At 42.3% G+C, this 14,556-nt stretch overlaps 1 long non-coding RNA gene across 1 annotated transcript; it reads left to right on the plus strand.

The window, feature by feature from the left end:
- Nucleotides 1-11,649, plus strand: LOC308593990. Its single transcript, XR_014011194.1, has 3 exons — nt 1-562; nt 2,093-2,441; nt 11,389-11,649. It is a non-coding gene; the product is annotated as an uncharacterized lncRNA (long non-coding RNA).
- Nucleotides 11,650-14,556: the final 2,907 nt, after the last annotated feature.

The following is a 14,556-nucleotide window of genomic DNA, read 5'->3' on the forward strand; positions in this document are numbered from 1 at the left end:
GGAAGGAAGGAAGGAAGGAAGGAAGGAAGGAAAGAGTTTGTGCCTAGGAGAGGAGAAGGAATAAAATATTGAGTTGTATGGAGATCTCCTTTCATGAACATTACCCTATTTGTGAATTTATTGTGCCTACCATTAGTTACTTTCAAAAATTACACCATATAAATAACATTCCCCACACAATGGGGTTGGGAACCATTGCAAAGTTGAGATTATTTGGAGGGAATGCACTAGCTTGTCAAGTGAATTTCTTAGAGTATCTCCAACGGAATAATTTGAATTGGCCCAGCTTTCTCTTTGGGAGTTAGGAGCAACTTGACATCTAGCTTAAACTATAGAGACAAATGAAAAAGAACAGTGAAGCATGTCACAGGTTTACAGATTCTGGACCATCAAAATGATGTTCAGAAATATTTCAGCCTACCTGGATCCTTTTGCAGTTATTTTTATCTATGTTTGTAGATGTTTCTGATGTGAACATGTAAGCTGAGCACAGTATTTTCTCCCTGTGGTATAGAACCTAAGTAAAGATCTAAGTCCATCCAAACCATTCTCCTTATCTCAGGTATATTATGATAGTTAACTAGGTGTTTGCCCACAGAAAGAGCAAAGAAACACTATTTCCTCATGCAAGAGGCTGAACAAATAGCAAGATCTTTCTTTCATCTCAGTAACTATTTGAAGTCAATGTGGAAGACGTTAGAGCTACATTTAAGGATGTAAGAAGGCAACATCTTCCATTCCACGCTGAAATTGTGGCATGAAGCCCTGTTTCTTTTCTGCTGCAGTTCATCTTCCATAAAAAACCTCAATCAACTAGATACTAAACTTGCTGTCTGCTGTGGCAAAATTATGTAACATGTAATTCATTGTGTAAAAGACATTATTATTGTTATTCCACTCCATTCATTTCAGTGCAAAGCAAATGTACCTGTTGGACTGATTTTTGTTCCAGACATGGCAATTTCCACTCTTGTTTCTGTCAGAATTTTCCGACATCCCTTACACATCATGAATGCATAGTCTTCCACCTATTACATAACCCTTTGCTTTACATTTCATTACTTTTGCCAAACAGTCCACATACCCTTGTGTCAGATTTCTAATTATCATGTGCTCATGATGATAACCTGGAGCACTCTGAAGACATGCAATGTTAGGGTGACTGAATAAGGTCATTTTCAGTGGGAAAAAAAGCCACCTGAGTGATTTTTAATTTCTCTACATTGTGATACTCTCCAAATGCCTTTTGACTGGCCGGTGTTACACATGATCTGGTTGATTTTGCCACGGTCCAGCACATAGGTTAAGAGCATGGATCTCTCTATGAATTGGACCTCATACGTAACAAAAGATATTGGCTCAGGGGGGAAGTCCATTCAAAACCCAAGATGCATTTCAGTCAGCATTGTCATGGGGCCATCCACTTTACCCATTGCTCAGCACCAGCAACATAGGGACATAAAATGATCCTGCAGGATCAGGCAAATGGCATATCCAGTCTAGCATCTTGCTCTCACAGTGGCCAGCCAGATGTCTGTGAGATGTCTGCAAGCTGGAAATTAACCCAATAGCACTCTGCCTACCTGAAACTCCCAACACTGGTATTCAGAGCCACACTGTCAAATCCAGCAACCCACAACAATCTCGCTTCCGAGCACAAGTCATAGTGTTGGTGCTGACCTTTAAAGTCCTAAATGGCCTCAGCCCAGTATACCTGAAGGAGCATCTCCACCCCCATTGTTCCAGCCAAGTCCAGCGCCAAGGGCCTTCTGGTGGTTCTCTCATTGCGAGAAGTGAAATTACAGTGAACCAGGCAGAGGGCCTTCTTGGTAGTGGCGCCCACCCTGTGTAATGCCCTCCCATCAGATGTCAAAGAAATAAACAACTATCTGACATTTAGAAGACATCTGAAGGCAGCCCTCTTTAGGGAAGTTTTTAATGACTGATGTTTTAATGTATTTTTAATATTTTGTTGGAAGCCGCCCAGAGTGGCTGGGAAAACCCAGCATGATGGGTGGGGTATATTATTATTATTATTATTATTATTATTATTATTATTATTATTATTATTATTATTATATATCACAAACAGGGGAGATCTTCTCACGTTGCAACAAGACTGCAACAAACGGTTACACATGAGGCCTTTATCTCTTCACTGGCATTTATTTATCTGCTTCCATAATGAAGAGTAATCAGGAGAAGAAGAAAGAGACAGTAGGAAGAAGGACAATTATCTTGCTGCTAGAAACTCCTGAGTCTTCAGGCTGTATTAAACTTGCTGCCTCTAATTAGTATCAGTCATACTTCTTAGATTCCTTTGTAGATCTTCAAAAAGAGCCCCTACTTCATGTTGCATTTCCATCTCTCTGAGAAGCTTCAGGTGGTTCTGGGAAAGGTACATCTCAACTGATATGACAGGAGGCTTTACAAAAGGAGAGGTAAGTATCACAAACCAGCTTGAAAAAGGAGGAGAAGAATGGGGTGGATGGTTATGTAGTTGGATGCAAGAAAATGAGAGAGATGGGGAGGAAATAAGAAAGAATAATAGGCAGGTAGCTAAAAAGTAAATGAAAGGCAAATGAGTACTTGCTGCTTCCTGATAAATGCACAATAGAAATGTCTCCAAAATAAGAGCAGTTTTTATGATATCACTATTTATAAAGTCCCCTATTAAGTCAGACGTTTTGGCTAACCTTTATTATCCTATTTCCAAAGCATCTTTCTGCTTTTCCCATCCAAATTGCCCTCAAATGAAATTTCAGAAAACAGGTATATTACTACACCTATTTGTGAGGGTATAGCTGTTCTGTTTTTTTTACTCACTTTTGGAAGTTTATGACATGTCACAAACGGGTGTAGAGCTGTCCGAATATTATCCTGCTTCCTTTCTGTTATCACGATGGATGATTTCAGTAGTGTGTGTGTGTGTTTCCTTTTTTTGTAAGGCATTGTCAATGTAAAGCAGGAGGATATTTTGTGTGTGAAGACAAAACAATACCTCTACTCAGTTGCTCTGGACCAGGATGCTGTGATTGAAGGATCTTAGGCGCCCAAGTGGTTTCTAGCAAGCTTAAAAACCCAGAGCACCTCCTTATTTAAAAATGACATCTTAAAGGGTCTGTCAAACTGCTCCAGGCATTCCATTCCACAGTACATGCTGAGTTACTTCCCTGTCGTTTCATCTTGAAACCAGTCAGAATTTTTTGAAGCATATTCTGCAAACAAACACATGTGTTCTTGCCCTTGATCTTAACCGGGGGGGGGGGACGAAGGCGACGAAAACAACTGCAACAGAGTACTGTGGATTTACAAGCAGATGATAAATAAAAATTTAAAATAATATTGGACCCACACCCTAGGCCAATCCCAACCTCTCTCACCACCAAAGGAAAACAAGTGAATAGCAAAGAACCTGTGCAAGTGACGCTGACACAAAACCCCACATATATTAAGTAAAATAGAAACATCACCACCCGACCCCCACTCACCTCTCCCCTCCCCTTCACTCCCCCTTTTCTTCCTAATGTCTCAACAAGCAAAACTGGTCTGTAAAAATGTTACTTGAAAAGAGAGAGAGAGAGATTGCACATACTTTTTTAGACCAAGAAAATATTTAATAAAAATACATTTTAAAAAAGAAATAATAATAATGATGATGATGATGATGATGATGATGATGATGATGTGGTACCTCAGGTTACAGACGCTTCAGGTTACAGACTCCACTAACCCAGAAATAGTACCTCAGGTTAAGAACTTTGCTTCAGGATAAAAACACAAATTGTGCGGCGGCAGTGCGGCAGCAGCAGCAGGAGGCCCCATTAGCTAAAGTGGTACCTCAGGTTAAGAACAGTTTCAGGTTAAGAACAGACCTCCAGAACGAATTAAGTTCTTAACCCGAGGTACCAATGTAAATAATAATAATAATAATAATAATAATAATAATAATAATAATAATAATAATAACAGACGCAAGAGAAACAACTGCAGCCTTATGTGTGTGCTGTTGAGATGGTCATATCTGTATTTTCATCAACTGTGGTGCTTGCTTAGGATAAAATGTATGAATGCCTCTTTCAACAACAGCTATCAAAACATGCACCCCTCAAGGGCCAGTCACTGCTGTGTGTGACTCCTTCTTGGTCATCTATCAGCAGCAGATGGGAATGCAAGAAGGCATTGTTCCTTATCCCATCCTGTATTCCTTGCACTGCTGCCATTCTGTTGCAGCTTGTCTTCCACCAAAAGCTATATTATTCATCTCACTGTCTATTGGGGCAAAGTTATATAAATTATGTCATTATGTTGTTCCACCTCATTCATTTCAAATCAAAGACAATGAAAATGGGGTGTAGTCAGTTGGATATCATTTGTGTACTGATAGCAGCAGCAGCAACAACAACGACAAGCAATTGCATTTGCTGGATTGATTTCTGTCCCAGATATGGGACAAACAAAGATATGTTTAATTGCTTTTTAATGATTATTTTTTCAATGTTTTTAGTTGTTTCAGATTAATCTGCTAGCCACCTTGGGTTCTTCTCTTGGAAAGAGGAGGGGTATAAATATCAACAAGAACAAGAATGATGTATAGATGGTACTTAACTCCTGTAAAATTAGCAAAGATTTATCACAATAGTGATAATCTCTGCTGGAAATGTAAAGAAAAAGAAGGTACCTGTTTCCATATATGGTGGACCTGCCCCAAGGTGAAAGACTTCTGGGAGAAGATTTATAACGAACTGAAAAAAAATGTTGAAATATACATTTATTAAGAAACCAGAGGCCTTTCTTCTTGGAATAACAGGTTTGGAACTGCCCAAGAAAGATGTTAAATTATTTTTGTATGCCACATTTGCTGCTCAAATTTTATTAGCTAAGAATTGGAAAACACAAGAAGTACCAACTGTGGAAGATTGGTAGATGAAGATGATGGACTTTTCAGAGCTAGCCGACCTGACTGGAAGAGTCCACGACCAGAAGGAGGAGGACTACCAGGAAGAATGGATGAAATTTAAAGACTATTTAGTTAAATATGTTAAATTAATTGGAAAGCTTGCAAGTACCAGATAGGCTTAGGATTTAAATTTATAATGTGATGAATTAATATGTTTAAAGTTGAATTGTTAAGAAAGAAAGATGTTAAGTCATTAAGTTAAACTTTTAAGAATTTAGGTTTTGGAAAACCGTTAAAATGATTTATACTGAAATTCAACCATGGGGATACGAGGAAGCCACTTAACAATGTTATGAAGTTTGATTTAATTACGGTGGAGATGTATATTTTTCTGTTTGTTTGTTTGTTTATTTGTTTGTTGGTTTTAAAAAGAATTTCTGGAAAATCAATCAATAAAATTTCAATAATTTTTTTGGGGAAAAACCCCAAGAACAACAAGAGGTAAGAGCTGTTCAACAGTGGGACGGATTCCCTCAGAGGGTGGTGGATTCTCCTTCCTTTGAGATTTTTAAGCAGAGGTTGGGTGGCCATCTGACTTGGATACCTTAGCTGAGATTCCTGCAATGCAGAGGGTTGGACTTGATGACCCTCAGGGTCCCTTTCAACTCTATGATTCTGTGACTCAGACGGGAGAGAAGGAGCTTTAAATGTGCACTCAGCCATGAAGATTACTGAGGGTCTTGTCCACAATTCCACTTGTCTCTTGCCTAGACAGCATGGGTCTGAGCAGTTTTCTACATAGGTCTAAGCGGTTTTCTGTTAGCTGCACAAGCAATTCTGACTTAAAACAGGAGCATTTTCCACTTTAAAACATCCAGTCTAGAGAACAGCATCGGATTCCTTATTATAAATCTTTCACCGTCTTATTTAGCTTTTCTGTTTGCAAATCAACTCCACCCCCACCCCCTGCCAGGCTTGATTTTTCACAAATTGGTCAAGTCTATCCAAATATATTAAATATATTTACAAGGGGATGATGGAGAAAAGCATTTTAAAATACAGTACGGTACCCAGGAGTAACATTCTGCTCTTTGACTCGTTTCTTATAAGCTTGGAATTCCTCATTCTGTCTTTTGAATTCTCTAAGCCTATTGCTGGTTGGAACAACTAAAGCCTTCTGGGCGAAATCACCAAATGTAATCTATGATTGCCGTCTTGCTTTCCAGTTCACTTTGTTGATGTCCTGCAGTGGAAGCATCATCCAATTTATATTCATGCATCAGTTTATCATACCTTTCTCTCATTTACTGGGATGCCGTGAATGTGAAATGAATACTTGGTAGGTGTTCTATACGGCGTACCTTTTTCCTGCTCTGTTTAGGCTTCTGGGATGCTGAAACCAGATGAAATTTATATTACATTTCCTCCTTGGATATTCTGAATTATGCAGCCCACTTTAACATCAGGATGATAGAAGAACTTAAACAGAGTGGATCATTCTAAATAGAAAGGACTTTGGGCTGGTTTTTGTCATTGTTGTTGTTATGTAACAAATATATATCCTGTCCCATGGCAAATTAAATCCACAGGGTGACTCACAATACAATAATCTGAACACCCAAATTAGCATTAAAGTTTGAGTTGTTTTAAGATCCATCATTGACAAACAAACAAACAAACACAAAACCCTGCCATAAATCCAAACAAGGGCCAAGGCTCCACCTCAAAGGCCCTTTTCCCATTTTCAATGTGCCAGGAATCTATAACTTAGACTGCTGTAACACACTTTAGATGGGTCTGCCTTTGAAATTCCAGAGGGAAAGCATGGCAAGTGTCTCTAAAGCAGGAGTTGGCAAGGTTTACCTCACCTGGGCTAGCTCACTCCAGCAGAGATCCCTTCATGGGCCGGATTGCGCCCGTTCGTTAGCGTGTGTGATTTCCATCTCTGTCTGCGCAGATGCAATTTCCAATGCTGCAAAAGCCAGTCCCCGCACTGCACTGCGCTGGTTTACTGCAGCCTGGGGGGACTCGCTGAGCAGGCAGCTCGGTTCGGGGGTGGCTCGTGGGCCCGTTAAACAACCCTCGTGGGCCCCTTGTAGCCCATGGACCTTAGGCTGCTGACCCCTTCTCTAAAGTATAGGGTGATCATGTGTCCTACATTACAGGGAACAATCCTATACAGTGGCACCTCAAGTTACAAACGCCTCAGGTTACAAATGCTTCAGGTCACAAACTCCGCTAACCTGGAAGAGTTACCTCAAGTTGAGAACTTTGCCCCAGGATGAGAATGAAAATTGTGAGTCGGCGGCGCAGCGGCAACAAAAGGCCCCATTAGTGAAAACACACCTCTAGCTAAGAACAGTTTCAGGTTAAGAACGGACCTCCAGAACGAATTAAGTTCATAACTTGAGGTACCACTGTATTTGAATGAGTCCTCAGTTTGAAGAACTATCCATCCAAATCTGTTTTAAAAACAAAGAAGACTTATAAGAAGGAGAGCAGAGGTCCTGGCACTGCCCATCAACAGTTAGAACCAGGGATATCAGATTAAACAGGCACACAAGTCATCCGGTCAGAGTTTTCCCTACCATGATGAGATGTGTTGTATTCCTATCAAACGCACATGCATGTCTTTGCTTTGGGGAAGTTACAGTCTCTCAGCCCAATGGTGGTTGAGAGGATAAAATACATTAATTGTGTGCAGGCCTCTTCTGTGAGATCTTCAGCACAAGGCAGGATAAAATACAGCCAACAATTTACTTTATAGCTTGCCTTATCCCCCGCCCCCTTGCTTGTATGTGGTTCCTCAGATGACACAGTCGTTGCTACCTGGAAAAGCAAAATAAACTGGCACGGCAATTTGGAATGTAAAACCATTAGGCAGGGAACAGTTTTAGCACCCCTCCCTCACTGCCTCTCCATTCTAAACTCATTTTATTTCTTTTTAAAAATCCATCAGAGCTTCCTTAGTTACATTTGCATGCAATGCATTTGTTGCTTTTTAGATAACGCAGTGACTTTGCAGTTGGTATATACTGACTCATCAGTCAACAACAATACTTGGTCATGCCCTAATTATATTTATAATTATAAGATATAATATAATTTCGAGCATCTCTCTCTGGTGACAAAAAAAGGTCAGTCAAAATATATGGTGCAGTCAGATTTCTCACACATTCCATTTTTAATTTAGTTTATCCATGGCACATTTATTCAAAGACAAAAAGACAACTACTTTCTCGTCTTGGCACTCTTCAGAAATAACTTTTGCTTTTAGGCCGACCAACTTCTTCCATCTCTCTTTCAGATTGGGGATGATGAACTGTATCAGGTATGCATTAAAAAGAGAGTTAAAGAGTATGCATATATTCTGTTTAATTCATCACTCTCTTCTCAGCGGAGTAAAACGTAAGAGAATGAATGCTCTGTCGAAATCAAACGTAGCATAATTTACAAAAGTTCCTTCACCTTATATTGTGAATCACGACACTTATAGTCAAAGCCTACATTTGATAAAATCTCAAGAGTATTTCAAAGCACAGCCACATGCAAGTCCATACACGCCAACATTTCTTTGATGAAAATAGGGACGTCCAATTCCATAATGATAATTTGACTATTTATGCCCCCCAACATCTTACTGGGCTGCCCCAGCCACTCTGCGCAGCTTCCAACACATATAAAAGCATAATGAAACATTAAACATTAAAAAACTTCCCCATACAGAATTGCCTTCAGGAGGCTCAGGGGTCGGAAAACTTCATACCCTCCAACATTTCTCCAATGAAAATAAGGACATCCTAAGGAAAAGTGGGACATTCTGGGTTCAAATCAGAAAGTGGAACGGCTTCTCAAAATCCAGGGCATCCCTGGAAAATAGGGACATTTGGAGGGTCTGTAAGTCTCATAAAACACTGAACTCATTTCAATGTGCACAGTAGTTTATTCCACTATTCTGGCATTCCCTTAACTGTTAATTTCAGCATTACCGGTATATTTGCACTTTCAAACAATGCAAAAGCCAACATGAATAACACAAGTTTAGCACTCATTTTCATGTTATTTGTAAACTCCCCCCCGGAAGCAAATAATGCCGAAATGACCACTAAACTTACACTACATTTTGCTGTTTCCAGAAGTGGCTTTTACAGCATGTGAAAACTCAGGTACAACGTGGGAATTCACAGTTATGGAAATGTTATGGAACTGGAACACCTGGCTATGTGAATGCAGCTCTACACATTAGGCATTGAGACTAATAAGATTTATGACCAAGTAGGGCAGTGAGGGGGACTGGAGAGATTGCAAAAGATCAGATAGAGGGGTTTGGGGGGGAGGGGTATTGTTCAGTTTCTGCATAGCTTTTGCGTGTTCAGACCCAGAGATCTCCCCCCTAAATAAAGTCACACTTGACTCAAATTTTAATATTGGCTTTTGGCAGAATTTAGGCTACAACTTTATTGATTACAGTAGGTAAGTGGTTGCATAGGCTCTGGTTCAACTAGCTCCCTGCACCCTTGCAGGCAGCGCTGACCCAGAGCTCTATCATAGGTCAGCCAAGGTTGAACATCTGGGTAGGCAAAAAGCCAGGAATAGACTATGTTCACCTCCTAGATGACCCCCTGGACTCAGACACAGGCACAACCCCCTCTCGGGGGTTGACCAAACCAGGTGAGTCCCTGGATTCCTTTAACGGAATACCCTTCACATAGGGATGGCGAGACCGTTCTCCCATCCCTGTCACCTGAACCAGTGCTTATCCACAACCTTACAAGTTGTGACAATTTGCTATGTGCCAGGCGAAACCCAAATGGCAACTGCCAATCAGCCAAGTGGTGAAATTCCTGCCGTGCCTCTGTCCCAATGAAAGACGACGCACGACGGCATAGCAAGGTCAAGCGCACAATGCCCTAAAAGTAGGGTGAGGTAGGCGGGTGTTCCGAATGCACGAGCCAAAAGAGAAGCTCTGGGTCATGTGCATGTGTATATATAGATCCCTCGATCCATTTAGACTGTGCCCCATTGGCCAGGTTGAACCCAACATTGAGGGACCTTCCAATTGGGTGTTGTGGCTGACCAATCTTACTCACCCACAACACAGGTGGTCCATCTCCAGGTCTCACCGCAACACGTGCCCTCTTTTAGGGAGGACACAATTTAACTATATAGTGCCTATAGATAAATCCAAAGCTAGCCTGTTGTCGTTTCCTTAATGTTTTTTGAATAAGCATTCTAGACTTTAAAAATAAGCCAGAATAAAGCTGGCATGTTTCCTTTCTTAACCAGGAAGAGTTTTAATTTAAAAACAACAACAAAAAGCAGATGGTGGATACCCAAAGGGGAAGGAAGGGGGGAGGGAGATAATCTTCTTGCCATCCTACTAGATTTAAATAAAGCAGTTGGCTGGCAGCAGTTGCAGAAAGAAAATATGTTGTTTCTTGGGCTGTGTAGCATATGTTCTTTTTAAGGCAAAACATCATTCCAGAAGTGGGAAAACAAGGATCCATTATCCTACTACCTGAGTTAAAGAGGTGACAGTCCATAGGGACATATACTAACACTTTCTAAATACGTCCCAGTATACATATCCAGGAATATTCCCTCTCCCTGTATATGGAATTTCTCTGGACCAGTTCTATAAAAGTACTTATTCTTTTGGAAGCTTCACATGCCATGAAATCTGTTGCTGCTCAAGCATCAGGGAAATTGAATATATGACAGGGATGAGGAACTTGTGATCTTCCCCGTGTTGTTGAACTGTGTCTCATATAATCCCTGACCATTTTCATGGCTGTCTAGGTTTACTCCAAAAAGATATTGAAGTCTTACTTTGGTAGGGAGGAGATTTTTTTTGGGGGGGGGCAATTACTCATGACACTATATTTATGATCATAAATAAAGACACATATAGCAATATGGAATGATACATATCTACAGTACAGTGGTACCTCGGGTTAAGTACTTAATTTGTTCTGGAGGTCCATTCCTAACTTGAAACTGTTCTTAACTTGAAGCACCACTTTAGCTAATGGGGCCTCCTGCTGCTGCTGCATTGCCAGAGCACGATTTCTGTTCTCATCCTGAAGCAAAGTTCTTAACCCGAGGTACTATTTCTGGATTAGCGGAGTCTGTAACCTGAAGCATATGTAACCTGAAGCGTATGTAACCCAAGGTACCACTGTATTCCGTTACATCCCCTACCCCCTACTTTTCTGTCTCCCCCCCACCCCACATCACCCTAATTTCCACTCCTGTCTCTGTTTGATTTCTCCAACGTAACTAATGCTAATTTAAATAATGATGATCATAAAGAGAGCACAGGGAAGAGAAACATTAGTACCAAAAAAGGTGCAAGATATTTGTATATGAGAGATTTAGGAATGTCAGGAATGAACATGGCGGATGAAACATTGTCATATAGATTTAGGGGATTTGAAAAGCATCTTTGCCTGTGTGTTAAAATGGTTTCTAATAAACTCATCCCACAGGCCCTGCAAATATGGACATTTGCCCAGCATTTTATTTGATGAGTGCTTATATTGAGTGAGGCAACATCTAGTAAGTATGCTGTTTTATGGAAATGGAACAGAGTGAAAAAAGTCTGCTATAAAACTAGAATTTTACTGCCACGATGAATACTGCCTACCTGTTTGATAACTCAACTTTCTTGAGGTACATTTGCACATTTGCTTTGAAAATTTGGGGATGGAATTCAACATCATGCTAAATTAAATGTTGCTTATTGATGAGCTAGTTACCCTAACAGTATCTGTTGTGCAACCAATTGTGCAGCTAGACACAAGGGGTTTTTTGTTTTAAAAAATAGCACATCAGTTGGGGAAGGAAAGAAACATCATGCATACACAAACATATGGAATACCTTGATGACCCACAATAAACAATGCTTCTGGTTGTGCAAGCTGTTGCACAATGAAATCTACTAGCAAAACTGTTGCACTGAATTTCACTTTGCCCAACCTCTTTTTGCATCTTTGTGCTAGAACAAAAGCCTTTGCACAGGTGGTCCAAGAACACTGAATTTATGTACTGCTGAAGAGACAAGCTGACGAGACAAGCTTAAAAAAAGAAGTTTGCCTCTTCCGCACTGAATTTCACTTTGCACAACCTGTTTTTGCATCTTTGTGCTGGAACAAAAGCCCTTGCACAGGTGGTCCAAGAACACTGAATCTGTGGCACTAATTTTATGTACTGCTGAAGAGACTAGCTGATAACAACAACTTATTATTTATACCCCGCCCATCTGGCTAGGTTTCCCCAGCCACTCTGGGTGGCTTCCAACAAAATATTAAAATACAATAGTCCAACAAACATTAAAAGCTTCCCTTAACAGGGCTGCCTTCAGATGTCTTCTAAAAGTCTAGTAGTTGTTTTTCTCTTTGACATCTGGTGGGAGGGGGTTCCACAGGGCGGGTGCCACTACCGAGAAGGCCCTCTGCCTGGTTCCCTGTAACTTGGCTTCTCGCAGTGAGGGAACCGCCAGAAGGCCCTTGGCACTGGACCTCAGTGTCCCGGCAGAACAATGGGGGTGGAGATGCTCCTTCAGGTATACTGGACCGAGGCCATTTAGGACTTCAAAGGTCAGCACCAAAACTTTGAATTGTGCTCGGAAACGTACTGGGAGCCAATGTAGGTCTTTCAAGACTGGTGTTATGTTGTCTCGGTGGCCGCTCCCAGTCACCAGTCTAGCTGCCACATTCTGGATTAGTTGTAGTTTCTGGGTCACCTTCAAAGGACTCCCCACACAGAGCACATTGCAGTAGTCCAAGTGAGAGATAACTAGAGCATGCACCACTCTGGCGAGACAATCCGCGGGCAGATAGGGTCTTAGCCTGCGTACCGGGTGGAGCTGGGAAACAGCTGCCCTGGACACAGAATTGACCTGCACCTCCATAGACAGCTGAGAGTCCAAAATGACTCCCAGGCTGCACACTTCAGGGCAGTGGCGTAGCGTGGGTTCTCAGCACCCGGGGCAAGGCAAGTAATTTGCGCCCCCTAACCCGTGGATTTTAGCACTCGAGTCTCTTCCGCGCCCCCCCAGATGTTGCACCAGGTGCAGCAGGCCCCCCTGCACCCCCCACGCTACGCCACTGCTCCCACCACAAGTCTTCAGGACAGCTATCCGAAGGCTGGCGCGGGGAGAAGGTCTCTCCGCCCCACCGCCAGGCTTCGGAGCAGCCTTCCGAAGGCTGGCGCGGGGAGAAGGTCTCTCCGCCCCACCGCCAGGCTTCGGAGCATCCTTCCGAAACCTGGCGGTGGGAGGTGGTCTCTCCGCCCCACCGCCAGGCTTCAGAGCAGCCTTCCGAAGGCTGGCGGCGGGAGGAGGTCTCTCTGCCCCACCGCCAGCCTTCGGAGGAGGTCCGAGGACAGTGGGGTTCCTGCTTCCTCGAGGAGGGCCGGCCAAACGCGCCCCCCCAAATGTTGCGCCCGGTGCGGCCGGCACCCCTAGCACCCCCCACGCTACGCCACTGCTTCAGGGGCACAGTTACCCCATTCAGGACCAGGGAGTCCTCTACACCTGCCCACCTCCTGTCCCCAAAAAACAGTACTTCAGTCTTGCCAGGATTCAACCTCAATCTGTTAGCCACCATCCATCCTCCAACTGCCTCCAGACACTCACACAGGACCTTCACCACCTTCACTGGTTCTGATTTGAAAGAGAGGTAGAGCTGAGTATCATTCGCATACTGATGAACACCCAGCCCAAACCCCCTGATGATCTCTCCCAGCGGCTTCATGTAGATGTTGAAAAGCATGGGGGAGAGGAAGAACCTTGAGTCACCCCACAAGTGAGCGCCCAGGGGTCTGAACACTCATCCCCCAAGAACACTTTCTGGACACGGCCCAGGAGAAAGGAGCGGAACCACTGTATAACAGTGCCCCCAGCTCCCAGCCCCTCTAGATGGTCCAGAAGGATGTTATTGTTATGGTTTGCCTCTCCTGCAGTGGGGACTGCACCAATGTTCATGTCACCACATGCATGGAGGACTTTAGAGCACTTGTACAAAGATGTTTCCTCCACCTGCAGTCTGCAGTGCTACAGTCAAAAGTTTTAATGCTATAGTCTACCACCCTATTTTAAAAGTGCACTGCAGAACACTCCTATTTTGCCCCTTAGACTTCAATTTTCATTGGATGGTGAGTAATTGTGGGCAAAGTGCCTTTCAGGGCAGTGGGTCTACCATAAACTCAGCTTCTCATTGAGAAATCACTGATAAGCTTCCAAGGGATTCCATTCTTTCCTGGAACATAGCTTGAGAACTATTGGTCCACACAAGGTCCTTATCTGTAAATTTGTAAAAGAGGTATATTCTACTCCTGCAAAATATTATTAATTCACATTTCTCTCCCTTAAGATAGAAAGCTGTTTTATGCAGGAAAGTGATGGACTCCCAGTATCTGTTGTTACCGTGAACTTGCTTTTTTCAATATGAAGAGATAAGAAGCACATCTTCCATATTTAGAACTTGGAACACAGTAGATTGGTACTCAGAGCTCAGAGTTTGATACAGCCAAGATAGTGATTAATAGCACCTACCAAACCAGTCTCTCAAATCAATATAACATAGATGCTAATCAGAGCATTTATTTAACCACTACTGCACATAAAAGTGCAGAAGAATGAGTTGATGCACGGT

Source organism: Podarcis bocagei (assembly GCF_964188305.1).
Source record: "Podarcis bocagei genome assembly, chromosome: 8".
In the NCBI taxonomy this organism is placed as follows: Eukaryota; Metazoa; Chordata; class Lepidosauria; order Squamata; family Lacertidae; genus Podarcis; species Podarcis bocagei.